Below are 18532 nucleotides of genomic sequence, written 5' to 3' on the forward strand. Positions count from 1 at the left end.
CTCAACAAGCCTCTGTGCATCCAGACTCCCCCCACACCTAGACCCCCCACTGAGCTGCCTACACCCATATTGTCCCCCACAAAATCCTCTCACCCCACAGCTGGATGCTCCCACTCCGAGCTCCTCCACACTTGGATCCTGCCTGCCCCACACCGTTTGTTTCTGGGGCAGGCCCAGGCCTCGTGCTGTGTCAGGGTCAGGTGCAGCCCCCCCACTGACTCTGTCCCGGGTGGGGGGGGCGGCTGCGGGGTGATCTCCCACCTTTGTGCAGCCAGTGGCCTGTGCGCCCCGCTGGGGCCTATTGACCAATAACACGTGCAGACTTTGAACACACTGTGCGCGGAGCGGCGAAGGGGCTGGTGCGGCCCCCCGACAGCGCGCGGCGCCAGCTGCAGCCAGCGGGGGGCGCCCAGCAGTGCCCAGGGCAGGGTGACACCCGAGCCGGCCGCACTCGGCAGCCGCAGGAAGGAAAGTGACGGGAGGGAGAAGGAACCGCCTGCCACGGGCCAGGCGCGTGGGGCCCTCGGCGTCATTCCCCGCCCCCCCCTCCTCCGGCACCTCCGGCCACTTCGCGGGGCCAGCGCAGAACTTCCGGTGAACTGGCTCCGCCCCCCGCCCCGCGCCGGCTACTGCCCGCCCCGTGCCCCGGAAGCGCTCCCCCGCCCCCAGCCTCACTTCCGTCGGGCCGGTGGCGGTTGCAACGAGCGAGCTCCGGGCAGCGGGGAGGCAGCGGTCGGAGCCGGAGAACAGAACCGCGACCGGTAGGGAGCGAGCTGGGGTCCGGGAGGGGGGTCGTAGTGACGTGACCGGCTCGGCTCGGCTCGGCTCTGTCCCCCCCCCCCCCCCCCCCGAGCGCTGTGACCGCCCCGGCCCGGCTCCCGCACGGCTCCGGCCTGCTGGGCTCTCCGCCAGCCTCCCCCCGGGCCCCACTCCCGCTCTGCGCTGCTCCTACCCTCTCCCTTGGCCCAGGTGGATTTGCTTTACGGTGGCCCAGCTGAACCCAGGAGCTCGGTGCCAGCTCCTGCCAGGCTGGGTGACTGGGCTCCAGGGTTCCCAAGTCTGGCAGGCTACTGCCGGCTGGGGTCCCCGGCCCCAAAGAGGCACGGCAGCCCTGGCTGCCATCTGTGTTTTTAAACACCAGCTGATTTTTTTTTTCTGGTGTCCTGTCTTGTTTCTGAATGGTCCCTGCCTTGGACCTGACCACAGGGGATCTTGCCAGTGGGGTGAGTTGGGTTTAGCTGCCTTGTTTAACTGAACTATATTTATTAAGAGAAACTATTTTGCTGGTGAAGACTTGTCTTTTCCCTTAAATAAGAAACACAAAACAGTTTCTAGCTGACAGGTAATTAAGGCTGCTGCCCATCTGTGGCCTGTGAAGGAAGTGATTCAAAAGGGCAGCGATATTTCTGTGTAATAAATGGTCTCTGTTCACTTACAGTGTAGAATGCATGTGCCACGTCCTGCTCTGCTCCTGTGTGTGTGAGACCAGTGGGACAGTCTGTTCTGTTACTCCCACCTCTTCTCTCCACAAGCCCAAATTGGCATGGTACTTGCATGTGACACTTCAAGCTAGAAGTTGATTTTTTCAAACTGATCTGCTAAATATCTGGAGGCCTTAATTTTGCGGAAAGTGACATTTTGAAGATGCAGAAACTAATCTTTTGAGCAAATAAGCTAGCATTTGGCATGCTTGCAAAACGATTTAAATTCACATTTGCATTGTTGTTCTGATACAAGCATGGTAAAAAGGCCTGGATGGGCACTTGGGTCTACCCTTAGCCTTCAGACACTCCTGTTGTACTTGCTCTTTTCCCTCTGATAATGAGCAAATCCTTGAGGTTTTTGTAAGGATCCAGCTTTATGTTAGTGTTTAGAATCAGCTGACAACTTTGCTTCCCGCATAAGAGCTGAGTCTCTATTGCAGCAACAGGGGTGTGTCACTTCCTCACCACTGAATGAAGCCGATGACATGAATTGTTCATTTTGTTTGCATTAACATTCATGCTTCCATTCCTCATGCTGTTTAGTTAGCCTTGGAGCAGGTGCTGTGGGAATGCATATTTTCTGACAGGTTGCTGTGTTGGAGTGGCTACGGGTATGTCCACACTATGGAGACTATGCTGGCATAGCCCTGTAGTGTAGACATAGCCTACACGAACAAAAGGGGGTTTTCTGGCATACGCACACCTGAATGAAGCTGGCATTGTCAGTGGAACCCCTCTTCATAACTTTGTCTACACTGATTGGTATAGCTATGGTGGTTGGGTCTGGGTTTTTTCAGACCTCTGACCAATGTAGCTTTGCTTATATAACTTTTCAGTGTAGACTGACAGTCAGTTTAAATCTCTTTCCGCTCCAGTAGTGATCTATCTGATGCAAGCATTTTTAATGTGATTGTAACTATCTAAACTAAAAACATAGGAACATTGGAAGGCAGTGCCTTCCAAATACCTTAATTTTAAAATTGGATTAATTGTTGTAAGCGATTGAATATGCTCTGGAGCTGTGCGGGTAATTGTATTGCAAAGTGGCTTTTGGGCAGGCCTTGTGCTCTTTGTGTCATCTACACCGAAGTATTACAGTGCAACCTTGCAGTTAGAGTAGGACAGTATTTTTTGCCATATGAATCTTATTTGTTAATCCAAAATAAAACAGCTGCAGCTTTACTCAGCAGTAAATCACATATTGAATTATTTTATATGTAATCTCAATTTCCCCCCCCCCCCCCCCCTTCTTGACTCCAGGTTATAGACATAGACTTCAGCTGTTCGCTTTGTGGAACAGTCATTATCGTTGTGCAGTAGATAATGGTAACTTCATAGTTAATATTGCAGGAGCCATTCTATTCCAACCTTATTCCCATTCTCATCTTATCAACATATAAAGCATCTTGTGCTGGAGGTGCTGATGTTTGCATCAGCTCTGTTCTGTCAGTAGGATTGGCAGAATTTGATTTTTTTAGTTTATCATTTTGACAGATATCAATGTTTGTTTTTAAGCATTTTTTATTTAAATTATCACAGTTGTGGGAAATCATGGGAGTGAGTCAGACAATTATTTAATGACAAGGTGAGGTTCAAAAAGTTGACGCTTCATAAACAGTTAAAACACATTGTTAACATTGTAAATATCCTCAAACCAACAAATCATACCTGTTTTTACTGTTCATTTGCAACAAGCCTAATTTAAAAGTCTAAATCACTGGACTGAGACTGAGTTCTCAGGCAGTATTTTTCTTTCTTTTGCTATATGCAAGTTTATTGATGGAAATATTTTGTTGTTGGTTTGTGAGTGTGTACAGGGTGAAATCAGCACATACTGATAGGCTTGGAAGGATTAGATTTTTAGCTGTCCCCAGTGAGTACAAGCTTTGTGTGTTGCTGGCTGTCAACTGTCCATCTGGAGTATGGCTGTGTAGTTAAAAAGGAGGTTGCATAAACTATTGGAAATGCTGCGTTAATGTGACCAAAACATTCTGTTGTGTGTGGGTCTTCAGCTAGGCTGAAACGTCTGTTATTCAAAGGTTGAAGATTAGTGTTCTAGTTATGGCACTAACACAAGGTGCTGTGAGTGTCTCTCTCCCTCTGAGGCTCTTTCTACATTTACATTCTTCCAGTTATTCCTCCCAGTGCAACCCCTCTGGTGGGAGCAAATTAGCGCTAGTGTAGGCTGGCTGGTGTTTTGACCACTGTATCATCGAACTCCAATCAGAGCAGTTTCAAACAGTAATTAAGAATGCCAGGAGCCTTCCTTGCACTAAGTATACTCTCACCAGTGGGGAAACCTTGAGCAAGAGTGTGTGTATAAAAACGGCTAGTGTAGACAGGCCCCAAGCGAGCATGAGTGATCTCAGCAGCACTTCCCATCACCTCGTTAGAGCTTAGGGATCAGGGTTCAGAGTTGTGGAATTTGTAGGCTGGGGTGGCCAATCTGGCTCTGGCCACATGCGGCTCGTCAGAAGTTATTAATTTATGTCTCCTTGTATAGGCACAGACTCTGGAAAGTTGGTGCCTGTAGCTCAAGCCCTGATGTGCCGGGGGGTTGCTCACTGCTCAACCCCTGGCTCTGCCACAGGCCCTGCTCCCGCTCCACCCCTTCCTGCACCCTTCCCTGAGCCTGCTGTGCCCTGCCCCCTCCCCACCTCCTGCATGCCAAGAAACAGCTGATTGGGAGGGAGGGGGAGGCTCTGGGAGCGGAGGGAGGTGCTGATGTGGGGGGCTGCTGACGTATTACTGTGGCTCTTTGGCAATGTATATTGGTAAATTCTGGTTCCTTCTCAGGCTCAGGTTGGCCACCCCTGTTCTAGGCAATCCCCTAGATCTGGACATAGTGAAGCATTTGGGCAAGTATTTCTGGCCTCATTTATGCAGTTGCTGGTGGATGTTCTAGTCCATGTTTTACATAAATTCATTTGTAAAAGCAGCAAAGAATCCTGTGGCACCTTATAGACTAACAGACGTTTTGGAGCATGAGCTTTCGTGGGTGAATACCCACTTTGTCAGATGCATGTAGTGGAAATTTCCAGGGGCAGGTATATATGTGCAGGCAAACTAGAGATAATGAGGTTAGTTCATTCATGGAAGATGAGGCTCTGTTTGAATCATCCTCCCTGATTGAACTACCTCATTATCTCTAGCTTGCCTGCATATATATATATATACCTGCCCCTGGAAATTTCCACTACATGCCTCTGACGAAGTGGGTATTCACCCACGAAAGCTCATGCTCCAAAACTTCTGTTAGTCTATGAGGTGCCACAGGATTCTTTGCTGCTTTTACAGATCCAGACTAACACGGCTACCCCTCTGATTCATAAATTCGTATATATCCATATACACATTTATGTTGTTTTCATGGCTCTTTGCTATCCTCATTGTGCCAGAATTTCCACTCCATTTCCTATAGCTAATCTGTTTTTCCTTTTGTTTTCAGATGGTATATTCAAAAAGTTGTCTATGAAAAAGGATTTTTGTTTGTTTCAGTGTGGGTATCCTGTTGAACATGGAACCAAATGTGCCTTTATTAACAGATCCAAGCATTAGGTGCAAGGGATATTGTTTTCTTTATTAATAAAATCTATTGGATGAAAACATAGTCAATCCAAGAAATTCTGTATCCTAAATATTTCATATCCAACACTGAAGGAACACTGCCAAGTCAAAATGTAGTTAGTTTTAAAACTGAAGCCTGGTCTACACTAAACAATAGGTCGACCTAGAGGCAGCTTACGTCAACCTAATTATGTCAATGTGCACCAGGGGTTCTCAAACTGGGGGTCAGGATCCCTCCCGAGGTCACAAGGTTACTACATGGGGTGAGGGGGGGGGCATGATATGTCAGCCTCCATCCCAAATGCCACTTTGCCTCCTGCATTTATAATGATGATAAATATTTTAAAAGGTGTTTTTAATGTATAAGAGAGGGTCGCACTCAGAGGCTTGCCGTGTGAAAGGGGTGACCACTAAACAAAGTTTGAGAGCCACACATTACAGCCTTGTCCCACTGGTTTAAGTGCAATACTATGCCGGCATAACAGCTCCACCTCCACGGGGGGCATAGCACTTGTCAGTTTAGTTAGAGTGACGCAGTATGTATAGACACTGCATTACAGTAGAACCTCAGTTATAAACTGATTTGGTCAAGCACACACCTCATTTGGAACCAGAAGTATGCAATCAGGCAGCAATGGAGACCATAAAAGCAAATACATTACTGTGTTAAATGTAAACTACTAAAAAAATTTAAGGGGAAGCATCATTTTTCTTCTGCATAGTAAAGTTTCAAAGCAGTATTAAGTCACTGTTCAGTTGTAAACTTTTAAAAGAACAACCATAACGTTTGTTCAGCGTTACAAATGTTTCAGCATTAGGAACAACCTCCATTCTGGGTTCCTAATTCTGTGGTTCTACTGTACTTGCATTCCCTATTGGCTGTCTCGTCAATTTCAGTCTCCATACTCCAGCCATGAAATTGACAAGAAAGCTGGGCAGCTGGAGCCTGGCTGCTCCTGGCTCCCCACTCCAGCAGGGCTGCTGCCTGGAGGTTCCCTGCTCAGGGAGCCAAGAAGCCCGGATGGCTGCCCTCTGCTCCCAGCCATGATCAGGGAGGTGAGAAGTAATTAACTGCAATTGACTGTAAGTTGACCTAACATAGGTCAACTTAAGTCTGTAGTGTAGACATGCCCTGAGTTAACAGTAGTTTTAGCTGCTGCACTTTCTGTGGTTTTACAACCACGTCTTATTTCTTTAAAAAAATGGCTTTTCTCTTTCCATTACAGCTGTCTTAGATGTAGCAGTAGTAGTGAAACAATATTCAGCCACAATTGTGGGCATTTCCTTATGCTGCAAGTCTCTTCAGTATCCTGCTTGAAATAGTCTGTTCAGTTCTATAACTAATGAAGTTAAGGAGTGCTCAACACAGTTCTGAATTAGGTCTATAGTTAATCCCTGATATGAATTTTTTTATTTTGTTTTTACTTCATCATAGTGTCTTACAGTGCCTCTTTCCTTAAAGTGCTTTACAAACAATAAACCCAATCCTGAAAGATGTTGAACTCCATCAACCTCCATTAACTTTGCTACAGGGGCACAGCACCTCCCAGGATCAGACTGTACATACACAGGAATTGCTTCTACTGCCATGGAAATGCAGCCATGTCTGGGGTGGATGGCAGTAGTTGTGCAACAGTACCCGGCAGTACTACACAGCAGCATAAGATAGGAAGAGGACAATTTTGGTGTTCCTCTGTTCTTCAACTGGATATAGAAAGGCAGACGCCAATTACCCAAAATTGAAATTTGGCCAAAATAACAGAGTGAACAACCTTGCTTTGCAGAACGCACCATAGGATCTGAAATGGTCACATGTGTTCAGGACTTCAGGTTCACAGCTCAAGTGAAAGACAGGCTTATGATAGCCTTCAAGCCCTGACTGGAATTATGCCAGCCCTTCTGTATGGAAATGTTGTGGTTATTTTAGAGCTTATGCCCAACAGCTTTGACTTTGTGCCAGTTGCTGAAGGTGGTGTGGAGTGTTAGGTTCTCTCTAGCTGGCTGATGGGTTAGATGTAGTACTGTTGAGGGTGCATGTTATGCTCTAATACAGTGTGCCAGGCCTAGTTTGGGTTATTTGGTGTATCATCTCTCTTCCATCCCCATATGTGTGGGTGAGGCTGCTGGCTGTGCAACGTGACTCCCTCTAGCCATAAGACAATCTCCTTCCCCTCAGCCCTTCTGTTTCAATGCTTAGCTGCACTGATCTCCCCTAAAAGCTTTTGCATAACTACTCTTGTTTCTTTGCCTGTCCCGGGAAGGATCTGGGACTTCTTGGGATAGTATAATAGAAATATGGTGCAGTGTACTCATGTCAAGGAACTCTTTCATCCCTCCTAAAACAGGTGACTTTTTTTTCCTGTAGTCCAAGATCTAGCTTTCCTTGTGCTGGATTGGTATTGATTAGTGTTTTGGGGGTCCCTTGAGTTAAAATGGAAGCTGTGAAGGCTCTGAGATTCCTTCTCAACTTTTAATTGGTATGTGGATTTTCTTAGACTCTGGCTTTGTGTTCTGTAATTATGGCTCTTAAGCTTTGTAGGTTTCCCACGAGGCAAAGGGTTTTACTAATCAATCATCCTTTATGCTCAGAAAGTAATGCTACTGGTCCTGACTTACCACCCTGGGTGCAAACTGAAGGGGAGGAGAGAGGGAACGCTTGTCTCACCTGTTTCTTGTAATGACCCTGTACTGTTAATGTCCTTCATTTTGGACTCATTATTGGATTTGTTAAATGAGGCCCTCATTGCTGTGCAGCTCCCTATCCTGCTTCTTACAGGCTCATGCTCGGCATTCCTCAAAAGCAAATGACTTTCCCATCTGCTTCCCCCTTCTTTTAGACCAGGGCTAGGCAACCCATGGCACACGGTGGCACACAAGCTGATTTTCAGTGGGACTCACACTGCCCGGGTCCTGGCCACCCATCCGGGGGACTCTACATTTTAATTTAATTTTAAATGAAGCTTCTTAAATATTTAAAAAACCTTATTTACTTTACACACAACAATAGTTTAGTTATATGTTATAGACTTATAGAAAGAGAACTTTTAAAACTGTTAAAATGTATTACTGGCACGCAAAACCTTAAATTAGAGTGAATAAATGAAGACTCAGCACATTGCTTCTGAAAGGTTGCCAACCCCTGCTTTAGACACTGATAATTGGTGCCTAGCACCCAGATTCCTAGTTGTCAGAGGAAACAGTATATCGCCGTGCATTTGCTTCTCTTCCCTTCCGTTTCAAGGCACGTAGTCTCTCATGAGATCAGTTCTAAAGCATGTTCCACCACTTGCAGATTTCAATACACTGTTATGGAAGCCAATAAACTTGCCTTCCAAGCTCGCTGGGAGTCACATTCACCAAGTATATTTCAAAACCAAACTCCTAAGAACTGCTAAAATTTGAATAAACACAGCGAGGCGTGCTCTTATAATGTAATAACCAGCTAGGTAGTTTATCATAGCTGTAACCATGTGCTAATGTGTACAGTTTAAAATGGTTAATGTGGGCATTGCACACTTTTTTGTTTAAAAATAAATGCTGTGCTGCTTTCTTTTCCAAGCAACATTACATGTTCCTTTGTCCAGGACTTGAAGAATGTAACTGGTTCTTACGAACAAGAGGACTAGTACTAATAGTATGAAACCTGTGCTGCCATGTCTCCTCACTCCCTTGAACTCAGAGGAATAAAGGAGTTGTGTATTGAATGTAATTGTAATTTGTGAATGTGACGGGTTCTCCCTGGGGTGCCACCTGGAACTGAGGTACCACTGAGCCCCCTGACCCACCAACCTGGGCTCCCACTCACACTGCACTGCTATGACAAGCTACAGGGCCCTCCAGCCTGCACTTTCACCAGTTTACATACAGGTAGGGATGCACCCAGCTGCAGTTACAAGCAGGCTCTCTGACCAGTCCCTGCTACTCTCAGCTCCTCAGGCATGCACCGCCTCTGGAGTATAAACCCGAAGTTATACCCTCTTGTGCTGCATAGGGAACTGACCAGCGTAAAATTCACGTTTCCCCCCTGCCAGTGTGGAAAGGAACATGCCACAGCCTTTTGTCCCTGAGTTATGATTCCAACACACTAGTTTAGATAAGGCAAAAGCAAGTTTATTAACTATAAAAGTGATTTTGAGTGAATATAAGTGATAGCAAACTGATCAAAGCAAATAAACAAACGCAAACTAAGCTTAATATACTAAATAGTTAAGGTGAGAATCTGCTATTCATACCCAAGAGATTATACAAGCAGACTGCAGATTCTTAACGGGAAAGTTGTACTTGCTTACAGCTTGGGATACCCAGGTGTTTCATTCACAGGCTAAAAATCCCTTTAGCCTGGGTCCAGCACTTCCCCTAGTTCAGTCCTCCTTCCTCAGGAGTTTCCAAGAGTCGTCTTGTGTGTGGAGTGAAGAACACCAGATGATGTCACTCCCCGCCTTGTATTGCTTTTGCATATGGTGGGAACCCTTTGTTTCAAAGCTTGGTTCCCCAAGTAGTCTGTGGAAAAACACTGACATCCCTAGAGACGTGGTCACATTACGTGTCTTTTTGTAGAGTTAGAGCAGCCCTTACTCAGAGGTTATCTGTAGCCTTCTCAGGCGGGCTCTCCACGTGGGAGATAAGCTTCTCCTAAGGCCTGTTGTGTTTTCCTAATGGCTCATTGCCCTGAATAGACCATTCCCCATCTGCTATATATACTGAAAGCATCTTGTCTAGTGGGCATTACCCTGGTGTAACTACATTTGAAATACCGATACATAGTCAATATTCATAACTTCAGATACAAAAATGATACATGCATATAAATAGGATAATCATTCAGCAACTCATAACCTTTCCAACGACATCTTACATGACTTATCTTGCATAAAATACATCATAACTATGTCATGATCATATCATATCACTATGAAGAATATGGGGTGCAGTGTCACAGTCACTTTTTAAAACAGGAGGTTAACATTATAGCTCTGGATCTTGATGAACTCTTTCCATTCTTGGCTTCCCTCCACTTTTTCTTAGTTTTTCTTTTCCTAGAACAGTTGTCTTGAGTGTCCATTTCCTTCTTCAGTATACTCTTTACCTCTCCTCCTGTATTTTTTTCTCCCATGTTTTGTTTCCCGCTTCTTTTCTAACGCATCCGACAATCTCTCCCACCCACCCACTCTCATACATCTCCACACAGGCAACCGCTTAAAAGGTTTGGAAATCTTTGTAGCCGAAGAACTTAGTCTGTGAGCCCAAGACTGATATGGAAACTGTGGAGGCGCCACTTTTCAGGGAATTTCCTGAAGTAGAAGCCTGCCTCCTCCTTGCCTCAGCTGTTGGGGAAACTGGCCAGTGCCTGTTCTGTCCCTTGACTCTCATTACAGGATTGTCTCTTGTGGTGTTCTGTGACTAGTAGGTATCTGAGAAATTTATGGCGTCACCCCAATCTGGGCTGGCAGCTGAAAAAGAGAATTTAGCATCTCGGGATTCTTAGGCGCTCCAGAGGGGCAGGGGCTTTACTAGGCTGTGTTCTCTCTACCCCATCTATTTTTGAGTTGCCATTGCTGCTGCTCCTTGCTTTCACAAGCAGCCGCAGGGTGGAATTGACCTTATTTTTCATAGAATCATAGGACTGGAAGGGACCTCGAGAGGTCATCTAGTTCAGTCCCCTGCACTCATGGCAGGACTAAGTATTATCTAGACCATCCCTGACAGGTGTCTGTACTGGGCCCAGTCCTATTCAACGTATTCATAAACGATCTGGAAAAAGGCGTGAACAGTGAGGTGGCAAAAAATTTGCAGATGATACAAAACTGCAGACTGCGAAGAGCTACAAAAGGATCTCTCAAAACTGGATGACTGTGCAACAAAATGGCAGATGAAATTCCATAATTTGATAAATGCAAAGTGATGCACATTGGAAAACATAATCCCAACTATACATATAAAATGATGGAGTCTAAATTAGCTGTTAGCACTCAAGAAAGAGATCTTGGAGTCACTGAGTAGATGTTTTCAGAGAACTATTCAGTGCTCAGCGGCGGTCAAAAAAGGGAACAATGTTGAGAATCATTAAGAAAGGGGTAGATAAGAACATAGAAAATATCAGATATGCCCACATCTTGAATACTGCGTGCAGATGTGGTCACCCCATCTCAGTAAAGATATATTGGAATTTGAAAAGGTTCAGAAAAAGGTAACACAAATTACTAGGGGTATGAAATGGCTGGGACTTTTCAGGCAGGAAAAGAGATGAAGGGGGGATATAATTGGGTCTAGAAAATTAGGACTGGTGTGGAGAAAGTAAATAAGTATTTACTCCTCTTCATAACTCATGAACTAGGGGTCACCAAATGAAATTAATAGGCAGCAGGTTTAAAAAACAAAAGGAAGTATTTTTTCACACCATGCACAGTCAACATATGGAACTCTTTGCCGGAGGATTTTGTGAAGGCCAAGACTATAACAGGGTTCAAAAAAGAACTGGATACATTCATGGAGGATAGGGTCCATCAATGGCTATTAGCCAGGATGGGCAGGGATGGTGTCACTAGCCTCTGTTTGCTAGAAGCTGGGAATGAGCAACAGGGGATGGATGATTCCCTGCTCTGTTCATTCCCTCTGGGGCACCTGGCATTGGCCACTGTCAGAAGACAGGATACTGAGCTAGATGGACCTTTGATGTGACCCAGTATGGCTGTTCTAATGTATTTGTCTAACCTGACCTTAAAAATCTCCAAGGAAGGAGATTCTGCAATCTCTCTCAGCAATTTATTCCACTGCTTAACCACCCTGACAGTTAGGAAATTTTTCCTAGTGTCCAACCTAAACCTCCCTTGCTGCAATTTAAGCCCATTGCTTCTTGTCCTACCCTCGGAGATTAAGAACAATTATTCTCCCTCCTCCTTGTAACAACCTTTTATGTACTTGAAAACTGCTACCATGTTCCCTCTCAGTCTTCTCTTTTCCAGACTAAACAGACTCAATTCATTAGACCTTTAGACCTTCAATAATTTTTTTCTCTTTGCTGGATTTCGTCCAGTTTGTCCACATCTTTCCTGAAATGTGGTGCCCAGAACTGGACACACTACTCCAATTGAGGCCTAATCAGTCAGTTTCCTTGCTCTTTAGGGTTCCCAACAGCCTGAGTGAAAACTGACCAGCGTCTAGGCACTTTGCTGCAGTTGAGAAAGCTCTGAGCAGCCTCGAAGGCGCTGGTATTGTGTGTCTGGCAGACGTAAGGACAGTGTTGAATTAGTGACTAGTTGATGTTTTGAAGGCTTGCTTTGTGACCACATGGGCTAGAATTTTTTTAAAGAAAGAAGCTTGGATTCTGCAGAAAGTTGATGGCACTTGCCTGGGTAAGCTTCTTGCTTACTATGGGTGAGAGCATTTATTAAGTCTTCCACATGTTGCTCATTTAGAGGCTCATATTATGCAAGTCCAGTGCTCTTTATCCCTGAGGACTGAGATACTTTGAAAGCAAAGCTAATAGCTCTCGAGAGCAATAAGAGATCAGCTGTTTCCAGCCAATTCTAAGGCCAGAAGGGACCATTGTGATCATACTGACCTCCTGCGTGTTACTAGTAAATCTTTCCCCTTGTTTTGCTCTTACACGGGGCCTCAGCGTCTTTCTCTGGAGCTGGCAGCTGCCCTTGCCTCCTTTCCCTTGCTGTATTAGCACACTGCCTGCACACATGTTCTCACCTCCCTGCAGGTGTTACCAGGTGATGGAAGAAGAGGCTACTGTTGAGTGTTGCTCTCAGCAGAGCTCAGGAGGTCAAGGACTTCTTTCCCCACTCCCAGAGCTACTTTTCTGAAGGTTCAGGCCCACTACTTCTCAACGGCGTCCCTGAGGTGGGGGCATAGTAGCTGGTTGATTTGGAGGGGCTTGATGCTTACTGGAAGGACTTTGTCATCTCTTCCTCTGCCACTCAGTGGAAAAATTGGTGTCTGGGAAGGAATGAGACTTCTCATGATCGCGCAGGAAACAGTTAGATTTGCCCCTCCTATAGACCCATTGACCTCAGCTGAGCTTCTCCAGGCATAAATGTGGCTTATTGTCAGCTCTGAGTGCTGTTGTGGTCTGCTCCATGTGCCACTGGAACATTGCATTCAGTGCCTGCCTTCAGTCAGGCAGCAGAGGCAAGAGCTGGAAAATTGCCAATAGGATCTAACAGCAGAGCACTAGTTTGGAAGATTAAATACTCTGTGTGTTTACTCTGTGACAGCTAACAATACTAAAGAATCGGTGACAACAGAAAAATGGCACAATCTCATTGTCAGCTAGTGGAATCTGAGTACTAGAAGCTTGCTTTCTGCTGAAGCTGGGTTCTTACCCTGGTTACCTTCTAGGATTCAGATGGCTTGGCAGATGCTGGTATCAGATGTGGCCAAGTGGGTGTAACTTTTCTCTGTCATCCAAAGACTTCCATAACTGCAGGATCTAGTGCAGCCGTTCCTTGATCTGAGGGTTTGCCTAGCTTGGCCTCTGGCTGATTGGTACTGTAGTGCTTTACATACACTGAGGTACATATTTGGGGGGTGTTGGCTTTTCTTTTGGTACCTGCCTTTACCTTGTCTTTAAAGGCACAGATGTCAGTGAGGCCTAGTAGACCATATTATTTGTATTGTGGTAGCACCTTGGGTGCTGCACACACACAGGACAGTAACTCCTCGCTTAATGTTCTAGTTCTGTTCCTGAAAAATGTGACTTCAAACGAATCCAATTTCCCCATAAGGATTAATGTAAATAGTGGAGGTTAAGTTCCAAGGAAAATTTTTTCACCAGATGAAAGTGTCTGTCTCTCAAAAAACACACACACACACACACATGTTTTTTTGAAACAATTTAATACTGTACAGAGAAATGATGATTGTGAAGCTTGGTTGAGGTGGTGGAGTCAGAGGGTGGGATATTTCCCAGGGAATTCCTTACTGCTAAATGATGAACTAGCACTCAGCTGAGCCCTCAAGGGTTACCGCATTGTTAATGTAGCCACACTCTACAAGGCAGCACAAATTGAAGGAGAGGAGACAGCATGGCAGACAGACGCACACCCTGTGTGTGTCAGAAAGAGAGGGGCATAGCCTCTTTAAGTATGGTGACCCCACTCTTAAGAACATTGCCTTTTTAAGTAAATCAGCAAGTTGAGACAGCAGCTGCTGCCAGCAAGCTTCCTCCGTCCTGAGCCCTGTTGTGTCCATGTCGTCCCCCCCCCACCCTGTGGAGAAGGAGGGTGATGGGACACCCTGACATTAACCACTGTTTCCCCCCCCCCCCCCGCAATCAGGAGGCTCCTGGGAGCAGCTCCAAGGCAGAGGGCCGGAGCAGTACATGGCAATGTAAGGGTCAGATCAGATGATAAACATTCACATAAAGAATCTGGCACATCAGAAAAGGGCAGACAAATAAACAGGGACAAGTTTTTTTAAAGTGTTTGTACACAAATGCTAGAAGTCTAAATAATAAGATGGGTGAACTAGAGTGCCTTGTGATAAAGGAGGATATTGATATAATAGGCATCTCAGAAACCTGGTGGACTGAGAGCAATCAACGGGACACAATCATTCCGGGGTACAAAATATATCGGAAGGACAGAACAGGTCGTGCAGGAGGGGAGTGGCACTATATGTGAAAAAAAATGTAGAATCAAATGAAGTAAAAATCTTAAATGAATCCACATGTTCCATAGAATCTCTGTGGATAGGAATTTCATGCTCTAATGAGAATATAACATTAGGGATCTACTATCGACCACCTGACAGGACAGTGATAGTGATGATGAAATGCTAAGGGAAATTAGAGAGGCTATCAAAATTATGAACTCAGTAATAGTGGAGGATTTCAATTATCCCCATATTGACTGGGAACATTTCACTTCAGGACGAAATGCAGAGATAAAATTTCTTGATACTTTAAATGACTGCTTCATGGAGCAGCTGGTACGAGAACTCACAGGGGGAGAGGCAACTGTAGATTTAGCCCTGAGTGGCACGCAGGAGCTGGTCCAAGAGGTAACTATAACAGAACGGTTTGGAAATAGTGACCATAATACAATAGCATTCAACATCCCTGTGGTTGGAAGAACATCTCAACAGCCCAACACTGTCACATTTAATTTCAAAAGGGGGAACTATACAAAAATGGGGGGGTTAGTTAAACAGAAGTTAAAAAGTACAGTGACTAAAGTGAAATCCCTGCAAGCTGCATGGGCAGTTTTTAAAGAGACCATGAGACCCAACTTCAATGTATACCCCAAATTTAAGAAACACAGTAAAAGAACTAAAAAAGAGCCACCGTGACTTAACAACCATGTAAAAGAAACAGCGAGAGATACAAACTTCCTTTAAAAAGTGGAAGTCAAATCCTAGTGAGGCAAATAGAAAGGAGCATAAACACTGCCAACTTAAGTGCAAGAGTGTAATAAGAAAAGCCAAAGAGGAATTTGAAGAACGGCTAGCCAAAACTCCAAAGGTAATAACAAAATGTTTTTTAAGTACATCAGAAGCAGGAAGCCTGCTAAACAACCGATGGGGCCCCTTGATGATCGAGATACAAAAGGAGCACTTAAAGATGATAAAGTCATCGCGGAGAAACTAAATGGATTCTTTGCTTCAGTCTTCACAGCTGAGGATGTTAGGGAGATTCCCAAACCTGAGCCAGCTTTTGTAGGTGACAAATCTGAGGAGTTGTCACAGATTGAAGTGTCACTAGAGGAGGTTTTGGACTTAACTGATAAACTCAACATTAACAAGTCACTGGGACCAGATGGCATTCACCCAAGAGTTCTGAAAGAACTCAAATGTGAAGTAGCAGAACTATTAACTAAGGTTTGTAACCTGTCCTTTAAATCAGCTTCGGTACCCAATGACTGGAAGTTTAGCTAACGTAACACCAATATTTGAAAAGGGCTCTAGAGGTAATCCTGGCGATTACAGACCGGTAAGTCTAATGTCAGTACCGGGCAAATTAGTCAAAATAATAGTTAAGAATAAAATTGTCAGACACAAAGAGAAACATAAACTGTTGAGCAATAGTCAACATGGTTTCTGTGAAGGGAAATCGTGTCTTATTAATCTATTAGAGTTCTTTGAAGGGGTCAACAAACATGTGGACAAGGGGGATCCAGTGTACATAGTGTACTTAGATTTCCAGAAAGCCTTTGACAATGTCCCTCACCAAAGGCTCTTAAGTAAATTAAGCTGTCATGGGATAAAAGGAAAGGTTCTTTCATGGATTGAGAACTGGTTAAAAGACAGGGAACAAAGAGTAGGAATTAATGGTAAATTCTCCGAATGGAGAGGAGTAACTAGTGGTGTTCCCCAAGGGTCAGTCCTCAGACCAATCCTATACAACGTATTCGTAAATGATCTGGAGAAAGGGGTAACCAGTGAGGTGGCAAAGTTTGCAGATGATACTAAACTGCTCAAGATAGTTAAGACCAAAGCAGACTGTGACAAACTTCAAAAAGATCTCACAAAACTAAGTGATTTGGCAACAAAATGACAAATGAAATTTAATGTGGATAAATGTAAAGTAATGCACACTGGAAAAAATAACCCCAACTATACATACAATATGATGGGGGGCTAATTTAGCTACAACGAGTCAGGTAAAAGATCTTGGAGTTATTGTGGATAGTTCTCTGAAGATGTCAACGCAGTGCGCAGCGGTGGTCAAAAAAGCAAACAGGATGTTTGGAATCATTAAAAAGGGGATAGAGACTAAGACTGAGAATATATTATTGCCCTTATATAAATTGATGTTATGCCCACATCTCGAATACTGCGTACAGATGTGGTCTCCTCACCTCAAAAAAGATCTACTGGCACTAGAAAAGGTTCAGAAAAGAGCAACTAAAATGATTAGGGGTTTGGAGAGGGTCCCGTATGAGGAAAGATTAAAGAGGCTAGGACTCTTCAGCTTGGAAAAGAGGAGACTAAGAGGAGGATATGATAGATGTATATAAAATCATGAGTGATGTTGAAAAAGTGGATCAGAAAAAGTTATATAGTTGTTCCCATAATATAAGAACTAGGGGTCACCAAGTGAAATGAATGGGCAGCAGGTTTAAAACAAATACAAGGAAGTTCTTCTTCACGCAGCGCACAGTCAACTTGTGGAACTCCTTACCTGAGGAGATTGTGAAGGCTAGGACTATAACAGGGCTAAAAGAGAACTGGATAAATTCATGGTGGTTAAGTCCATTAATGGCTATTAGCCAGGACGGGTAAGGAATGGTGTCCCTAGCCTCTGTTTGTTAGAGGATGGAGATGGATGGCAAGAGAGCGATCACTTGATCATTGCCTGTTAGGTTCACTCCCTCTGGGGCACCTGGCATTGGCCACTGTCGGGAGACAGGATACTGGGCTGGATGGACCTTTGGTCTGACCTGGTACGGCCGTTCTTATGTTATTATGTAATGAGGGGAAGGAAAGCCGAACTACCTGGCAATTGATAGTCTACTGGGTGGCTGATACACAGACAACTTAGGGGAGCTGATGGGGTAGCTACTGGTCCAACTTGGTTCTAGGCCCCCACCAACTAGCTTCAATGGAATGCTCTTTCCGCAAGCAATGGACAAAGCAGGCAGCTGCCAAAAAACATTATATGCACAACCTTAAATGACCATGTTCTCAAATTGATCAGCAGTGTAACAATGAAACAGCGTTCACCGGGGCGACTTTAAGTGAGGAGTTACTGTACTAGTCAGTTATTTCCCCAAAATGTTTATGGTCTACGTTGATAAATCAAGGATCACAAGGGAAACTGAGGCACTGAGCTTTAACGTGACTTGCTGCAAGTCAGTGGCAGAGCTAAGATTCCATTTTGAGGTTTTCTGCTTGTGCCTAGTTTGCTAGGAAGGCTGCTTTACAAGCAGTCTGATAATTGTATTTGTTTGGAGACTAAACACCATCTTGATTGTCCTCAGATGCTCCCTTTTCTATGACTCCTTTCCATTCTCTCTCTGGAAGGTCAGCACTATCATTAAAAGCTCAACATGGTCCACCCTCAGCTCTGTTAAAGGACTGGCTACTTAAGTTAGAGCCATTTATTTAGCAGAGTTTATAGAGTGAAACCAGAGCTTGTGGTTTGGGCTGCAACCATGTGGTTCCCACCCCCAACCTGTGGTTTCTGTTTAGCATTGCTCATGCTCTGGGTTTCCCAGAGCACTGAGTTACCTCCTGCTGCTGCTGCCACCGTTGGGGATCGGGTTCAGCAGTTCTTGCAGCTTAACATTAGTCTCTTTGCTAAAGAAACTGTTTTAACAAGGCGCTGGAGTTATCAATTGCTGTCATAGGAAAGGGCTTTTAATTTGCATCTGGGCAGCCAGTAATGAGTAGAATTAACCTCTGGCATCTCGGGACTGGCTTAAGTGCCTCATTAAACTTGATGTGGTGCATTGACTCCCAGGATTCCTGACTTCATATTTTAGTGAGTTCAAATAGTCTGAACTAATTCTTAGGTCAAAGCTGTGCTGTCAGTT

The 18532-nt window shown here is 44.7% G+C and overlaps 1 protein-coding gene across 3 annotated transcripts in view; it reads left to right on the forward strand.

Moving 5' to 3' along the window:
- The first annotated feature begins 643 nt into the window (after positions 1-643).
- Positions 644-18532, forward strand: part of AP1B1 (adaptor related protein complex 1 subunit beta 1) — a 72002-nt gene continuing 54113 nt past the window's right edge. For all 3 annotated transcript variants that reach the window (XM_050923717.1, XM_050923716.1, XM_050923719.1), the window contains exon 1: positions 644-761. The gene's annotated coding sequence lies outside the window, so the exon portion shown is untranslated. The remainder of the gene's footprint in view (positions 762-18532) is intronic.

This window comes from Gopherus flavomarginatus, chromosome 15 (genome assembly GCF_025201925.1).
Source record: "Gopherus flavomarginatus isolate rGopFla2 chromosome 15, rGopFla2.mat.asm, whole genome shotgun sequence".
NCBI lineage: Eukaryota > Metazoa > Chordata > Testudines > Testudinidae > Gopherus > Gopherus flavomarginatus.